We start from the raw sequence: 16,557 nt of genomic DNA on the forward strand, positions 1-16,557 counted from the left end.
TATATATACATCTACATCAATTAGGACAAGATGTTATTAAGTTTGGTAGTGTTACACATGCAAGTGAAGATCCTGGCAACATTTTCAGTGTGGGAAAAAGAAAAAAAAAACATTTCCTGATCAAAAATGTACGGAGCCCAGGAGGGGACATGGGATATATTTTTATCATTTGCATTCCTACGCAATATTATTGCATTTCCTCACAAAAGTCGCTGTTGTGCCTACCAGTTTGTTAACAAATTCAATGTTCACCATTAGCGAGTTAGCCTACTACTTTAATTCAGCTTCAGAATGAATATATTACACAGCCAGGCATGGAAGTATATCATATGATGATATTTTAACACAGTACAGCCATGCAACATCAATGTCAATTTCACTAACTTGTGGCGACACATCCTGTTTTGGTAACCGGATATTTCAAAAGAAGTCAGATTTAATTCAATTCATGTACAAAACAAACTTTTGCGTGGGAACGCAAAACAATTTTGCGAGGGGATGCAAACATTTGCGAGGTAATGCAAAAAGGTTTTGTGAGGTAATGCAAAGTATTGCGAGGTAACGCAAAAATACTGAAAGGTAACGCAAGAGTATTGCGTGAGAACGCAAGAGAAAAATATCCCCCCATGTCGCCTCATGGGCTCCATAAAAACTTGCATGAGAAAAGTTCATTTTTAAATGTGATAAATGATCCAATATTATCTTTTTGTAACCAATTTAACTGTAATTTTTAATCTTCCTATCTTTATTAACAAAAAATACAATCTAACTGGTTTTGTTATACTTTTAGTGTCACTATTTATTATTCTACATACTTAACCTCTGATACATGCATATCAAGTGCATCTTGAAATAGCCATGAAGAAATGCATTCACGTGGCCCTCTTGAAGTACCCGCCCCACGCTTTGACAACCTCCATCCATGTGTGTGCATGTGTGTGTGTGTGTGTGTGTGTGCGTGAAGTGTGTCTGCTGGCAGACCCTAAACTGTATCAGCTTCATCTCCCGGGCGAACGCCTCGGCGGATCGCATCACTCACCGTCGTCAGAACGCATCCATCTGTTATTAGCAGCTTGCAGCCTAATCCTGGAGCTGCGACTTGTCTGTAGACGGTGCAGCACTCCGACTCACGCACACACACGCGCGCACGCGCTGAGGAGGGAGAGACACCGGAGAGAGAAGGGAGCTTGTGGGCGGATCGCCTCCCGGGACAAACCGCCGAACAGTGTGAAAGTAACTGCGGGAGAAAAGGGGGACGGAGACTGTGGCGGATCAGGACACGTTTTGCTTGATTTTTTTTCTTCGTAGATAAGCAGAAGATAAGGACACCTTTCTCGTTTTAAAGCTTGCATCTCCAACCTGCCATCCACCGGGCATCCAGTCCGGGAGAGATGCGGAGAGAGGAGGAGGAGGAGAGGTCAAAACAAAGTCACTTCTGTTCCTAAAGACGGGGAAGAAGAAACCGGGATCAAGCTGTGATTTGATCTTTCTCTCTCTTTTTTTTATTCTCACATTGTTATAATATTGTTTTTTTTTTTATTTTTTTCTGATTGTGGACGATCTTGGGACGCATAAACCATCGCGGGATTATTTATATTCTTATTAGTCCTAATCTGGGAGAAGCCTAATATCAGATGCAAGGATCTATGTGTTCAGGAGTGAAATGTGGTGCTTCACGATGACGGGCAGCTGCTGAGCATCCACGGGAAAATACGACCACCTGAGCAAAAATAACTAAGTGTTTTATTTATTTATTCTACTAACTATAGTTCCGTTCCTCACACACTGGATCTGAGAGAGGATCAGCTCTGGGGCGGCTGAGTGTTTCCCCGATTAACGGAGTGTTCACAGAAATGAGCGCGCACAGAGGAGGAGGAGGAGGTGGTGGCGGCGACACGCCGGTTTAACGGCGTCTCTATTCCTGCGCCCCCCTCAACACACCCTCTAGAGGATCACCAGCTGACAATCAGTGGACTGCTGCAGGTTAGAAGGAAAAAGTGGGGGGCGCGCCTTTGTGGTGCAAACTCAACGGGAACTCAACTGAAACGCCTTGTTTCACCASCCCACCATCAGCATCCTAGAGGAGCCCGCGGCGCGACCATCCTGGCGCGGCACGAACCCAGAAGGGTGGAAGAGGGGATTTAAAATAAAGTGGATATGATTTTTTTTCTCTTTTTTTTTCTATTTTTGGCTTGAATAAATATATTTTAAAAAAGACCAGAATGAGGATTATTGAGCAGCCCCGTTGCTGAAACGAGATCACCTGTTTCAAGTGAGGAGATATTACCTAACAGGAGGAGAGAGAGGAGGGTAGAGAAGACGCGCAGGTACAGTTTCTGTCTTTTTTCTTCCTTCTCAGCATATGTCCAGTTTCACTCCATCACGGTTTCCTGCATCTTGCTCACGTTTTCTCTGTCTTTTTTAGTAATTTTAAAAGGAGTTAAGTGTAAGTAGACTGATTAAAAAAAAAGAAAAAAAGAAGGGATGGCAGATGGGGGAGATAATGGCGCTGGTGATTTATCTCCCGTACGATTCAAAGATGTTGCTGGATTAAAGGCGTGATGTGGGAGGGAGGGAGGGTCAGAGTGGAGGGATGAAGGAAGAGTAAAGGTCTGCAACTGCAGAGAAGATAAGACAGATGAGCCAGGCCAGGAAAGTGGCCGAAGAAGGGGAAAGAGGTGAACAGGATTAAGAGTTGTGCTGGGGGTGGGGTGGGGTGGGGTGGCAGATGGCTGGAAGCGAGGTTGAAGGGAAGCTGGAGAGGTCTAAAAGGGAGAGTTGTTATGAGAGGAGTACATGCAACACAGAAATGGGGGAGAAGAGAGGGAAAGGGGATGAGTTGGGCGATAGAGGAAAAGGGGGAGTGGATGGGGTGTAGCAGGAGAGGGCGATGTGCTGGAAAGGTAAGCAGTGGAAGTTAATGGAGTCAAACGGATTGGGAGTTGAACAGTTTTAGCAGGGGAGTGGTGGGGACGGAGTAGAAAGAGGAATGAAAACAGAGAAAAGGTGTTGCAGCTTGTGAAGGAACAATCCCTCAGGAGAGGTCTGAACAGTGTGATGCCGGGAGTGTGGAACAGCATCAGTCAGTGCTGTAGAGACCATCCAGCATTATCCCACATTCTGCTGTGTAATGGAAGTTGCTGCACCATGGAGACACAGAGATGCACACCGGGAAGAGGAGGAGAAGGAGGGGAACCACAGAAGGCATTTAGCCAATAGTTTAGTTTGCTGTGTCAGCTCATCAGCTGCTTCTTTACCTGGTGGATCTTCTCCTTGCTCCCTGCCCCATTTGCATTTTGATTGGGTGCACAATGGTTTTAAGCCACCTTAAACACACATAATTACATGTGCAAGAGTTAATGAGTTTCTAAGGAAGGTACCAGCTGGTTTTTGCGGTTTCTGTCCCAATTGGTTCATCAAAAACAATACTTTGGTATTTTAGTCTTGTTCATTTTTTTGTTATTTTCTGTGTGGATTATGGCATCTTGTTGGGAAATGACTTAAAATTCTATCWGGAAGATCATTTTTTAAAAAGTCTTTGAACATGAAGTGCCAGTTCATAAGCACTGAAGCGTTCGACTCCTTTACAACTCTCATCTAAAAAAAATCTACTATCAAAACATGCACCTTGAGCAAGAATGGTGTATTTTAGTGCATTGTACAGTATGTTAGCAAAAATCTGCTAAACAATGGTATCTTAAGAAAAAAAGGAGTGAGAAAACCCATCCCCTTTTGAAACTCTTAATTTGAGGCACATTTCAGAGTTGAAACAGTGATTGCAAACAGGACTTTATATGACATTGCTGTTATTTTTATATTTAGTACAGTTTTTACACATTTACCGTTTAAGTTTGAGTATTTTTTGGTGTTTTTGTCATGAAATGTTAGTGTGATGATATTGTCTACTGTAATATTTGAGTTGTCATTTTTCCAAACTATTGAAAACATACACTTAATTTTTCCACTAATTTCTACTTCTTAAACAGTTTATACATCAACATGTGCCTTTTTGTCTTTTTTCACTCAAGGTGTCCCAAATACAGGCTATTTATTTTTTAATTATTCCAGAGTGCAGAGTGTGCACATACAGTACAAACTCCTATTAACTTCCATTGTAGCTGAGCCTAGAATATGAAACCAGAAGCATGCAGTTTATTAAAACTGCCATGTCTCTTTTATAAAATTCCGCAAAAACAAAACAACAAAAACTAATAATAAAATAAAAAAATACATGATGACCAAAGGTTCTCCCTCTCTAGGTATTTTTCATGTGTTTTTGTCATGTGACACACTGTCAGGGTTGCAGGTTGAGGTTGGATTTCTAGTTTGTGTCGGCGTTCTGTATGATTGTTCTATGTCTGTTCCTCAGAAAACATGATTATCATGGCAACTTGTGGCTCAGCAAATACTAACTCAATGTGATATGACAAATCAATAAAAAAAACAACGCTGTGTGTATTGGGGAGAGTGATTTCAAAGTGACGATAGGTATGCTGATTACTAATGAAAGACAGGTGAATCTTTGACATCTAGGCTGAGATACTATAAAAACAATGTGACACAAAACACTCTGAGCCATAAATTTAACTCAAAACAATACAAATAATTAAACTTATTATGTCTAATAATATTATTTATAATCATAAACTAAATACAACTCCAAATTGTCCTTAGTCGTGAGTGCGAGTGTAAATGGGTGTTTGTCTCATTTGTCTCTATTCTCTGTGTGGCCCTTGTGATGGACTTAAGACCTGTCCAGGTTGCCCCCTGCCTCTTACACAGTTACTGCTGGATGTGGGCACCAGTAAACCCGGTTACGCTGAAAGGAAAATGTTGGATGGATGGATGGATGGATGGATGGATAAATTAACTAAAGCATCTTCTCTATGCTGTCTACAGTTGAAAAATTAGCTAACAACATTGTCTAATAATTGCCACTCTTAAAAGTTAACATTTTTACAATAACATTGATGTATCTTTATCATGACATTTTGCATACTGAACTCTTTGCCTCCCTCAGATTTCTTCTGATCAAACGGACCATTCAGTATGATTRAAAACATGTATCAACAAGAATAAAGTAGCTGCTTCAGTGCTGCATTGTGTTCTTTGTTTGACAGTGTGCTTATTAAAGAAATCATTCATGACTGCTAAAGAAAGTGAACATTTGGAATGGAAATGTGTAAAAAATGGCAGTCATGTAAATCTCATGCTCGGTCTGCGAATTGGCTGTGTCTGGACACTTTTAGCAACAACATGCACAAACAGGGTGGCTGAATCACATTCAACTCAGGTGAGATGTATAAGATGAGAAAAATAGGAGCCATCTCATTTTRATTGGATCCAAATCACTATCTTTTAAATGGAACAAATGGGGCATGGGCTTTAGTGGAGGATGTAATCTATATAGGTGTCCTTCAAGTTTTRTTGCATCCCTTAAATGTCTGCTGGGAGCCAACATGACCATCCTTCCTGCTACCTTGACTGAGGGGCATGCTAATGTGTAAGCACTACTRGCCTAAATATGGTTTCATATACGTATATAATTGAGCAATTTTTACACAGATGAGTAATAAGCCATCTTGTAATCCAGTTCCCTCTTGTAGCACTTTCAAATTGACATGTTCTAACTTCTGAAGATTAGCTTGGTTACAGTTTGAACAGTGATGTTCTTGGACACAGTTAATCCAGCCCTTTGCCTCTGTTTGAACTGAGGACACCAGCTTTTAATGTAGCTCATTATTGCACTTTTAATATCTCATTTGTATCAAAAGATAAACTGGATTGACTCATATATGGCCATTTATAATCTGAACTCATGTGAGGCAAAGTAGAAAAAAGGGGTTAGACCCATGTTTGACCTTGATTTTCCGAATAAAAACAGGCTGTGAAAGTGGTGCTCCATAATCCTCTTGGCTTATTGGGGGTTTAGGCTAAATATTTCAGAAAACATACTGAAGGAAAATATTGGGCCAGAAAGAGAAAATGAGAGAGGAAAACTGCTGTCAAACCATGTTCTAACATGTATTTTTTTATTGCAACAATTATACGCACACTGCTGTTCTATCATTTAAAGGGATATGTTACAGATTAGCTGAATGATTTCTTCTTTTTTGATGGATTGATAGAATTCAGAATATGGGAATTGCTCAAAAGTCCACTAACATGACTGGTTGAGCAAAAGCTGACAATATGAAGTGCTTGATCATGTTTACAATTTATTGATCCTTTTTGAGTCAAAACAGGATGGAAAGGGGTTTCATATGGAAGGAGTGGAGTCTATTTAGTGATTTATAAAACATAAATTTAGGACTGATCTCTTTTATGGGCAGTATGTTGTTGTAGTTGTTGGAGTTGTCACCTCTCAGTGAGAAGGTCATAAGATCACATCCCATCCTGTATTGATTTTTAACGTTTGTTTTACATTTGGCAATGTTTTTCTTTGACATCTAGAAAATTTCATTGTAAAAAAAGGAAATTGAGGCCTTTTATTTCTCCATTTTTCCCATCTCTAATTTCATTCTTTTGTACTGCAGCTCTTCCTAAACCAGATGGAAAGCACTTATAACAGTCATTATGTACGGAATTTACTACACATATAAACTTCTCCGCCTACATTATTTAGAGGTATAAAATAAATGGTCTCACTGGTTGACAGCAGTCATCAATGCTGAATGGCACAGTTCTGTTATGTTAGTGGGCGTCTAACTTTTCAAGGAGCATATAGCAAAACATTCCAGACATTGTTTGAACAAATTTTGAACAATAAAGCCACCTATCTTTAGCATTAACTATATCATTTTTTTTATTCTGTCAGTGTCAAAATGAAAAATGAAGCTGAGGAAAAGTTCAAATTCTGGAGAAGTGAAAGATTGGTTGATGTGGTTTGTGTGAGACAGCAGGTAAGGACAGAAATTGAGCCCACACAGAGAAACTTACTTTTTCTATTTCAAAGAAAAAAGTTTTATAGCTTTAGAAAAGTACTTTAAAGCTTAGATTCACAAGGCAGAATTTCCAAGTTCCTGAATTAGTTAAATGAGTCAGTAATGGCTGAGTCCCAGAAGTGGATGGAATTCCCCTGAGTTGGCCCAGATTGGGCTGTCTTGTTTAATACACATTGTTTAGATAAACCACAGTGACAGTGTTTCAACTGGGGTGGGGGGGGGGGKGTCTTATTTCTCAGTTACCCCAGTTGACAAGATGCACGACAAGAAAGTCTGACTGATAATCAAATGTGAAACTTGAACTTGGTGAGGGGGTGAGGGTATGTTAATCCTTGTCATGGTACACTTTTTAGGCTCATAGGGATAATAGAAGGTGTATTGGAGATTGCCCAAACAGTAGTGATGTAATAAGACATTCATCTCATGAGATGAGTTCTGGGTCCACAAAAAAAAAAAAAAAAAAAAAAAAACAAACAAACAAACAAACAAAAAAACAAACAAAAAAACAAAACAAAACAAGACGTGTCAAAAATTTAACAATTCTTTTGAGAAATAAGCTTTTGCCGCAAAATCAATTGATTAATATCTCCTTTGTCTGATTCTTTGATTATTTTTTGCACCAAAAACATGGCTTCAACCAAACCTCTAACTTCTTATTAAAGCTGTGTAACCTTTGAACTCCAGGGAGGGCAGTTTATTTCCACATTCTTACTGAATTGTACCGTCAATTCAACTCCACTTCAAAGTTTGTTTGACTCTTTTCCTCTCAACTCAAATGGATATACAAGAGGTTCAAACTTAATTGTCTCAGCTTCAGGGGTGAAGCGTGACAGAGATGTGTGACAGGGACTCCCCCTCAACTCATTTCTTCATAGGTTGCAGGAAGACATGATGCCGTTCACAACATGACTTCAGGAATGTGCCTTGTGGTCCTAATGCCTGACTGTTTAAAACTCTTGCCAAACAAACAATTTAAAGTGGCTGATACATTTCTAGTACTAATTTCACCAGACAAAACCCAAGACATTTTCTTGGGTTGGCATCACAAGGCCATTTTCAAATCAACAAGAAATTTCATGGCTTTTAGTCATTTGACATCTCATCTACCGAACCGTGCTTTTTTATGATTTGTCCCAAACATACTTTGTTAAAAATACTTTGAGACTATGAATCTTCAAGTCCCCTGCTAAAAAAAAAAAAACATTTTGTCCCTGCAACTTGGTTTCATTGATAGTAATAGGTCAGAATTATCTCTTGTTTTAGACTAGGTTATCATTTTCCACCTCTTCTTACCTTGAAAAGAAAGCATTTCAGGTGCAGTCATGGAGTGAAGCATTTCCAGTTCAGGAGCCTTCAAATCCTACTCTTGGTTTTTGAATATGATTTAATTACTGTACAACATGTTTTGGACTAATCAAGCAAGGACCCGTTAACAGGGAATGGAGTGGTTTGCATTTGAGAGTGGAACAGCTGGGATAAAGATTACAAAGTCAGAGGTTATGGTCCTTATCTGGAAAATGTTTGGGAGTGACAGTGTCAAGTGGAGGAGGTTAAGTACGTTGGTCTCACGCTCACTAGTGGGGTTAATGATGAGCTGTTAGGTAAACCAGGATGTCATCTGCAATGATGAAGACAGCATATTTGTTTGTTGTGATGCAGAAAGAGCTGGATTTTACAGCAAAGCTGCAACTGTTTATCATATTTTACATCGCAAACCTTACTTGTGATCATAATATGCAATGACAAAAATGAAATGGTGACTGAATAGAACATGCTCTTTAGAGAGGTAGTGTCACCCTTAGGAAATGAAGAGCTCAGCCGTGTGGGAGGAGCTCAGAGATTAGAGTCGCTGCTCATTTGGTGCAAATGAAGCCAACTGAGGTGGTTTGAACATTTAGTAAGAATGCCTTCCAAAAACCTCCTTTGGGAGGTGTTATGAACATGTCCCTCTGGCAGAGGCCTGGGGCAGATTCAATATTCACTGAAGATGTATCTCACAGCTGGCCTGAGAAGACCTTAGGAGACCTTCAGACTTAAAAGAGGTAGCTGGAGAAAAGGAGCTCTGGGAATCTTAACTCAAGCTGAACATGTCCTGAATAGGCAATGGTTGGATGGATAGATGGGTGTTAAATGGATCATTTGCTGGGATGAAAGAGAACAAACTCAAATAAAACCATAKGTCTTCATTTTATAACAATGCACTGACATCTAGTTTGTTTGTTTACATTGTGTCTTTGTGATGATTTTCAGGACAGAAAATATTTTACTTTCTTCAGTAGGTTGGAATAACTACCTAGTTAAAGCACATTTCTGTGGCAGCACATGTGTGGAAACAGATGCTGGTTCAGTAACRCAACCCTGTCTCACTGGGGAAAAGTGGGCAAGACGTGCTGCTGAAAAAGAGTGAGAGGTGAGGAGAAGGTGGAAAATGGGGAGATGGGGGGTGGGCTACTAGGAAAAAGACAGCAAGTGGTGTGCTGAATGCCAAGCAGGATGGCATTAGAATGGTGCTGTGTTGAGCAGGCAGAAGGACAAAAAAAAAAAAAAAAAAACCTAACAGCATCATGTTAGGTTTCAGATGTTATCCTTTAGAACTGTCTTTGTATTATTTTCAGTATTTATCCTCAACCAGCAACGCATCTTAGTGATTTTAGAATTTTTTTTCTTTCAAAAGTATTTTTTGTTATCGCATCCTGCAAGGTTTTACGCAGCTGTGCAGGTTTTGTAATTTAAAAATATATACGATTTCAGTCTTTCTAGTATTTTTTGCACAGCTTCTAGAACAGAAAGGTAAAACACACATTATCCATTTCATTAAAATCAATAGCTTGAGATTATATTAAATATTTTCAAGCCATTCAAATACTGTAGCTCTAATAAAGTGTTAATGTATTCAGATAGCAACTTGGATGCTGGCAGTCAATCAGAGATATTTGAGGTTGAGGTCAATAACTTTGGGTAAATGTGGTGTTCCTTGATGCATTTCTGATCACTTTTAGCAACTTTATAAAGTACTTTATCCTGCAAGTAAATGTTACTAATATACAGTAAGAGGATGCTGTTGCCATGACTGGATGAACATTTTCTACAATGTTAACATATACTGTAAGTGAATTATGTCAACTGCTATCCACAGGAATTCTCAACACAACTTTATGTTTTATCTGCAACAATGCCTGTAGACTATTATTCTTATACCAAACACCTGACTGGCAGCACCTGGGGGTACCAGAAGCTTAAAACAATGTAAATAGCAACTGCCAAATAAGCTGTTTGGCAGAGAAGATTTGACATTTTTCATGTACAACCCACATACTCAGCTCTACTGCTCATCCCACAAATGCATGTTCCTCAGAAATCTGGCTTAAAAGGGAAGTGGTTATCAATGATGCCTCCTGGGTTTGATCTCTGGTTTGAACCTGGGGTCTTTCTGTGTAGCATTTGCGTATTCTTCTTGTTCTTGTGTGGGTTTTCTCCCACAGATCAAATACGTGCATGTTAGGTTGTCTTCTGGCTTAGCTTAAAAGTGATGTTTTTTGTCTTTGGAGGAAATCAAAGGGGCCAGAGAAAAGCCATACATGCATGGATAGAACATGCAAAAAATAAAATAAATAAAATAAAAAATGAACTTCACCTAAAAGTTTTGAACCACTGCTTTAACAGAAACTCAGAGTTTCCTGCTCATCTTATTGTGAAAAATATATACTGCATGTATGTTTGATTTGGATGAGTTAAATGYCCTTCCTTTCTGGTGCTCTCCTAATCAGAGATTAGAAACACATTCACGCATTACTGCATTAGCTTTACTCTCTCACATGCAGCAATGAAAGCAGACTGCTCTAAGAGGAAAAGGAGAGAACGAGTTGATTTGATTGCCCATGAATGGTGAAAGCATTAGCCAGAACCCATTTTGCCACTCTGCTGAACTCAAGAAAAGTATGGAATCAAATAGCATGATTAAAGTATTAAATTTACATATTTTGTGGTGACCCATTAGCACTTTCAATTTATTAAGTGTGGCATGTGCAGAAATGACACTGCAGCTTGCTTGAGGATATTCTGTATATGTTGGGGCTTTATGGTTCACTGTTGTTGGCTCCATATCCTTTAAGTGACAGAAAATAAGATGAATTTTTCAAATAATAATTATAATTTAAAACAACTGTTTGTAAATGTGAGTTGTCAATCAAGATTACTTAAGATTTCTTCAGCTGCTTTGGAATAAAAGCCCTAAATTGTTTTATTGAAAGGCTTTTACAAGTAGTGCTGCTTTTAAAGAATTTGACATGCACTAACAGCATGGAAATGGCATTGCAGTGCTGTGATCAATCCTGAGCTATTAAATACATAAATCATTTTCTTTTTTTAAACATACTGTATGACTGTAATTGGTCTTTGATGTGTTTGTGTCAAATATCTTTTTCTTAACAATTTACTTGAAACGTCGCCTTTGTTTTGGCTTTTATTATGTTTTAGAGCTGAATATTTATATGTTTGATGTAACCTTTATCATTTCAAGAAATTCTTATGGCTGAATATAGAGGGGACTTATTGAGGACTCTTGGATGTCTTTATTTCTTGTTTTATAGGTATACAATCAAGAAAAAGTTAGCTGCAAACATGAAAAAAGTCACAGATTTATTAGTATTTAGTTTTGAAAATTAGCTAAACAAAATACCATGGAGTCCTTACAAATGTGCCATGACCAGCTATAAATGTAGGTTATTTTTGAATCACTGCTGTCCTTATAATGTGTGTTTCCACTGCCTGCTGTACTGATGTTTACAAAAAAAATCTTTAGATATGGGTGGCACATGTGGTGATTGCATAGGTTACAAATCTTAGCGGTTGTACTGTTATGGCCATCAGTGCACAGCGGAACAGACAAATGGTGACAGATGAAGGATGCCTCTTTCTTGCAGCCTCTTTAAATAAACGTGCAGATTCAGTAACTTATGCTACTGAGCTGCCAACTCTCGTCCGCAGAGTGTAATACTCACACATTTGACACTTTTCACATACTCCCACACCACACATCCATTTTGCAGTGAAAAACAGATTTGAAGCTGATAACTTTGCAGTACAAAGAAGGACAGTCACCCCCCCAAAATAAATAAATAAATAAATAAAACTAAATAAAAAATAAAAAAAGACAGCTCTGTACACCAACTAGTCATTTCAGTTCAGATATTGTCTGTTTTAGTTAGTTGTATGTTGAAAGTCTCAGAATGTGAAGGTGGCTAATTTAAATGGTAAACATTGTTCCAAAACAATGTTCCCCTCATCCCCACAGGGAAACCCATCTTAACCCTAAAGGTAATGTCATGTTGAGTTTGTTTTATATAACAAGAGATTGTACAGTGATTATCTTAATTTACAGTAAAATAGGATATGTAAAATAATAATAATAAAAACTGAACAACTTTGGCATATTTTCAGACTTATCAAAACTTGAACAATCTTTAAACATTACAGATGCCACAAATCTACATCCAGCTGTGCATGACTATCCATCCATTTTTTCCTGCTTTTCTATGCAGAGTCATGGGGAAGCTGGTGCTTTTCTCCAACAGTCATAGTGCAAGAGGTTGGGAAAGGTTGCCAGTCTTTCACAGGGCCACATAAAGWCAAACTAGAAGCACTCGGAGAGTGCAAACCTCCGCCAAGTCCAATTTCCCCCATCCTGTATCAGAGTTAATGCACAAAAGCAGAGATGGAAACACATTTGCCGAATAAGTTCTGATGTAGCGAACATTCAAAGACTGTGTAGTTAAAAATAAATGTGTGTTCTGAGGTTGTCACACCACAGAAATATGTGTTAAAAATCACCCAGCCAAGTTTTAACAATTAAAAATACTGTTAACCTTATAAAATTATGTGTTAAAAGTAATGAAAAAAATATCAGTTAGCTGTGATTTGGAATGTTGAGGGCATGTCCGCTGGAGGAGCTTAAACCACGCCCACAACCCTGAACATTCATGTAACCGAGGGAAAAATGTTTGTTTTCTTTTCCATTAGAGCAACAGGGGCGGGGTTATACTGAAGGCAGCTGCGTGACATCACGAGACTGCCCTTTAATGGGCTCGACACATGGGGAGCGACAAACTACATCGATTAATGGCTGTCATCGCAGCCAGGGTGAAACCCAACACACGGGACGCGATGGCGACGGCAGCGTTGCAAATCGTGCTCTCAGGTCGCTTGTCTTCACGAAATTTGATTGGTTCTTCTACTGTCTCTTGTAAAGGTTACTGGTGGATCACAAAAAAGGGGGGTGTGCATTACGGACGTGTAAACTAAACAAATCTTTCGATGCTAATGATATTGAAAAACAAACACACCAAGGAACAATTTTATGAGGGAAAAAACTTAGCAGATAACTTCACCCTGCTGCCAACAAATTCCCAAAAAGCTGCTTTTTTTTAGTAATTACTTGGTGAAAGTATTAGCTAACTGCAGTGTGTAGCGTACTCTCCACTCATTGGTCAATCAATGAAACCCCCGATGATAGGTTGTATGCTAAATTCAAATATCTACAGTTGAGAGAATTTGTACTCATTTACAACAATCCGTTTATGACATTTATAAAGTTTAAAAAATAAAATACTACATTTTACTTCACACGATCTTTAAGCAGGCAGTATGCATGGAATTTCTTCCCGGTGGAGTCCAATGGGGGAAAAAAAAAGGAAAAAAGTCAGACTCGTCACCCAACGTTATTGTTGAAAGCTTTTGCATCGGTGCTACGTGATTCAAAAAAGCAGAGTTTTCATCATCCATCTAATCACACAGACACACACACGTCTTCCTATCTTTGTGAGGACCATACACAGTGGTCACAACCATGCTCTGCACATTCTTTTTTCCCCAAAGTTTGGCGAGAGGTGGATAGGGGGGGTACACAAATAGCTCTCGACTTGATCTGGCCTCATTTAAATAACAATAAAAATGAACAAACAAACAATAAAAATGAACAAACAAACAACCTCCGAGTCTGAAGTCCATCGCGTCACTCCTCTTCCTCATTCTTCATCGATCTGTGTACAAGCCTACCGACAATGTGGTGTGTTTGAGGAAATGGGAAAAATGGGTTTCATGGTGCAGTCACGCACTTCGTGGTCACTAAACATTCTCTAAATGTGCACCAAATGCGTAAAAATGTGCACATTATGGCAATAATTATTCATCATTACATCTGGTTTTAACATTACTTTTATAAAGTTTGAAGTCCAAACACTGAAAGCTGTCACAGTTTTTTACAGAAGCCCTGTGAAAGCATCACAGCTTTGCCGATCAGAGAGGATTAAAAGGAAAAAAAATCCTGTATCCGCATCATGATCCGGAACATCACCAAAATTTAATGCTGTGTTACTTGTGCCAGTATCCACATGTGTTGTAAATGTCATGACAATCCGTTCACAAGTTTTTGAGTAATGTCGTCCACAGACAGAACGACAGAACAACAGACCATCAGACAGACCGACAGACAGACATAGGCAACCGAAAACATTACCTTGCCATTGGCAGAGGTAATAAGACAAACAACCATTCACACTCACACCAAGTATGAACTTATACTTGTCAATTAATCTAAAATATATGTTTCTGGTCAGGGTAGATAAACCCGAGTACCAAGATGAAACCAGCGCATGCATGGGGTGAACATGAAACTTCATAAAAAAATGTCCCAGTTCTGGCTGCCTGTACACAATTATTTATCCTTAAATAAGATATATGTTAAGTGTATGTATACAAGCATATTTCCTTAAAGCTCCTTCAACATTGCTGGGATAACACAATCAGTGCCTGATTAATAAGCTTGATGGAACCCAAGAAGGTGGGGTATAAGGTCTAATATTATAATATTATGGTTAATGCAGAATTAATACCCATGGCAGTGGTGTGTTTTTGTCTTTGAGCATGAAGCTGAATCAGTATATTGTCTGAGAGAGCTGTGTGTTTTACAGTGACTAATTTTTCCATCAGAAATTCAAATTATCATTATCCCTTTTTACAGAACATACTGTATTTCTAATGATGGACATACTTTGCATGGCTTATAACACTTCTATCCAGTGTTGATAAAAGTGAAACAAGTTAAACAAATTCTTAATTGAATTTTGTTTTTCTGTACAAAGGCTGACTAATGTAATACTGGTCCTCACATGCATTACCATAAAATACAGAGAGACAAAACATTGTAAGCTGTGTTTCAGTGAGCATCAGTCTTTCTGTCTGGATCCATGTTTTTGTCTGTAACTGTATCTTTCCCCCTCTCCTCAGTAATTGTCTTGGTCTGGGGTGATAGAGCAGACCTGACAAGCCAACCAAGATAGCGAGCGGCGGCACATTGAGGAGGAGTGTCAGCTCTCTCCTCTATATCTCCCCATCTATTCCCCATGTCTGACAGAGGCAGGACAGCATGATGGATGGATGCCTCACTCTAACCACTTCTCACACCATTTACTCTGATCACTCTCGCGCTCATTTTTCGTTTCTCTTCATCTTCCCATAACTCGTTCTTTCATTTTTTTTGTAATTTGTCTCTCCTTGTAACAATATTTCATTCAGTCTCCAATTTCTTGTCTCTGCGATGCACTTTCTTACCTTTGATGACAACATGTGCGTTGCCACATTTGCTCATGTATACTGTATGTTAGTGCTTCCATACATACAAACCTGGAGATTCAAAGATACGTAGTAACCAATCATTGTTTTCTTTTTTCGTGCTTTTTGTCAGTTTGTTGCCATTTCCAGACACATACATTATGTGCTGTCATTTCACTCATCAAATGTTTGGTTGTGAATATAGTGTCCTTGCTTTTAAGTAAATAAAGAAACGAGTAATGTTTGTTTAAGTTGGAGGTTGTGAATGTAATTATTAGTTCTCATGTGGCAAAAACAGACTGCAATGCATTTTTTCCTCAGGTATATTGCATAAAACATTTATAGTCATTGTGATATCAATGTGCACCATATCAGTGTGGAACACTATTACTTGGACTCCAATACATATTTTGGCTATTATATTCTCTATTCATGCATTGTCTGGTAATTTATATTTTTTGGCCAATCTGATGGACTTTCACTTTTCTTAAAGCCCCCACATAGTTTAGTTGATTGTGGCTGAGATAAAATAAAAGAACTGCCTAAATTCACGAGTGATATCATTATTTATTTTTACCTCATTATATACTTCTACTTTCAACATAAAGAACTAATCAGGATGAGTCTCAGTTTCCAATTTCAAGTTGTATTTTTCAACCGAATGTTGGTCTGACTTGCAAAACTGCTTTCAAATTTAGTGTAAGGATACCAAAGGGAAATATATGTTGAAGTAAGGCTATAGGAAAGCCTTTTACAGCCACACAGCTTGAGCACAATTCCTTAAAGTAGCAAACAGTTAGTGTTGAAGATGAGAGTGAAAATGAGCACAAAGATTCCATCTTTTAGTGAAGACTAAGCACTTAAAAGCTTTTCCATTCTGGGTGATCCTAATGACAGGGAACGTTTGCTATTTTAAAAGACATTCTGTATGCTTTTTACATTATGTCTTACATATGAGAAAAAAATATGCGTGAATGAAAACAATAGCTCTCCATATATATATATA

General features: G+C 38.5%; 1 protein-coding gene across 4 annotated transcripts in view; it reads left to right on the forward strand.

Moving 5' to 3' along the window:
• The first annotated feature begins 1,173 nt into the window (after positions 1-1,173).
• Positions 1,174-16,557, forward strand: part of zgc:172282 (leucine-rich repeat and fibronectin type III domain-containing protein 1-like protein) — a 214,729-nt gene continuing 199,345 nt past the window's right edge. For 2 of the 4 annotated variants that reach the window (XM_014005338.1, XM_014005339.1), the window contains exon 1: positions 1,174-2,327. The gene's annotated coding sequence lies outside the window, so the exon portion shown is untranslated. The remainder of the gene's footprint in view (positions 2,328-16,557) is intronic. The other 2 variants (XM_014005341.1, XM_014005340.1) reach the window with 2 other exon arrangements.

This window comes from Austrofundulus limnaeus, unplaced genomic scaffold (genome assembly GCF_001266775.1).
Source record: "Austrofundulus limnaeus strain Quisiro unplaced genomic scaffold, Austrofundulus_limnaeus-1.0 Scaffold29, whole genome shotgun sequence".
Classification (NCBI taxonomy): Eukaryota; Metazoa; Chordata; class Actinopteri; order Cyprinodontiformes; family Rivulidae; genus Austrofundulus; species Austrofundulus limnaeus.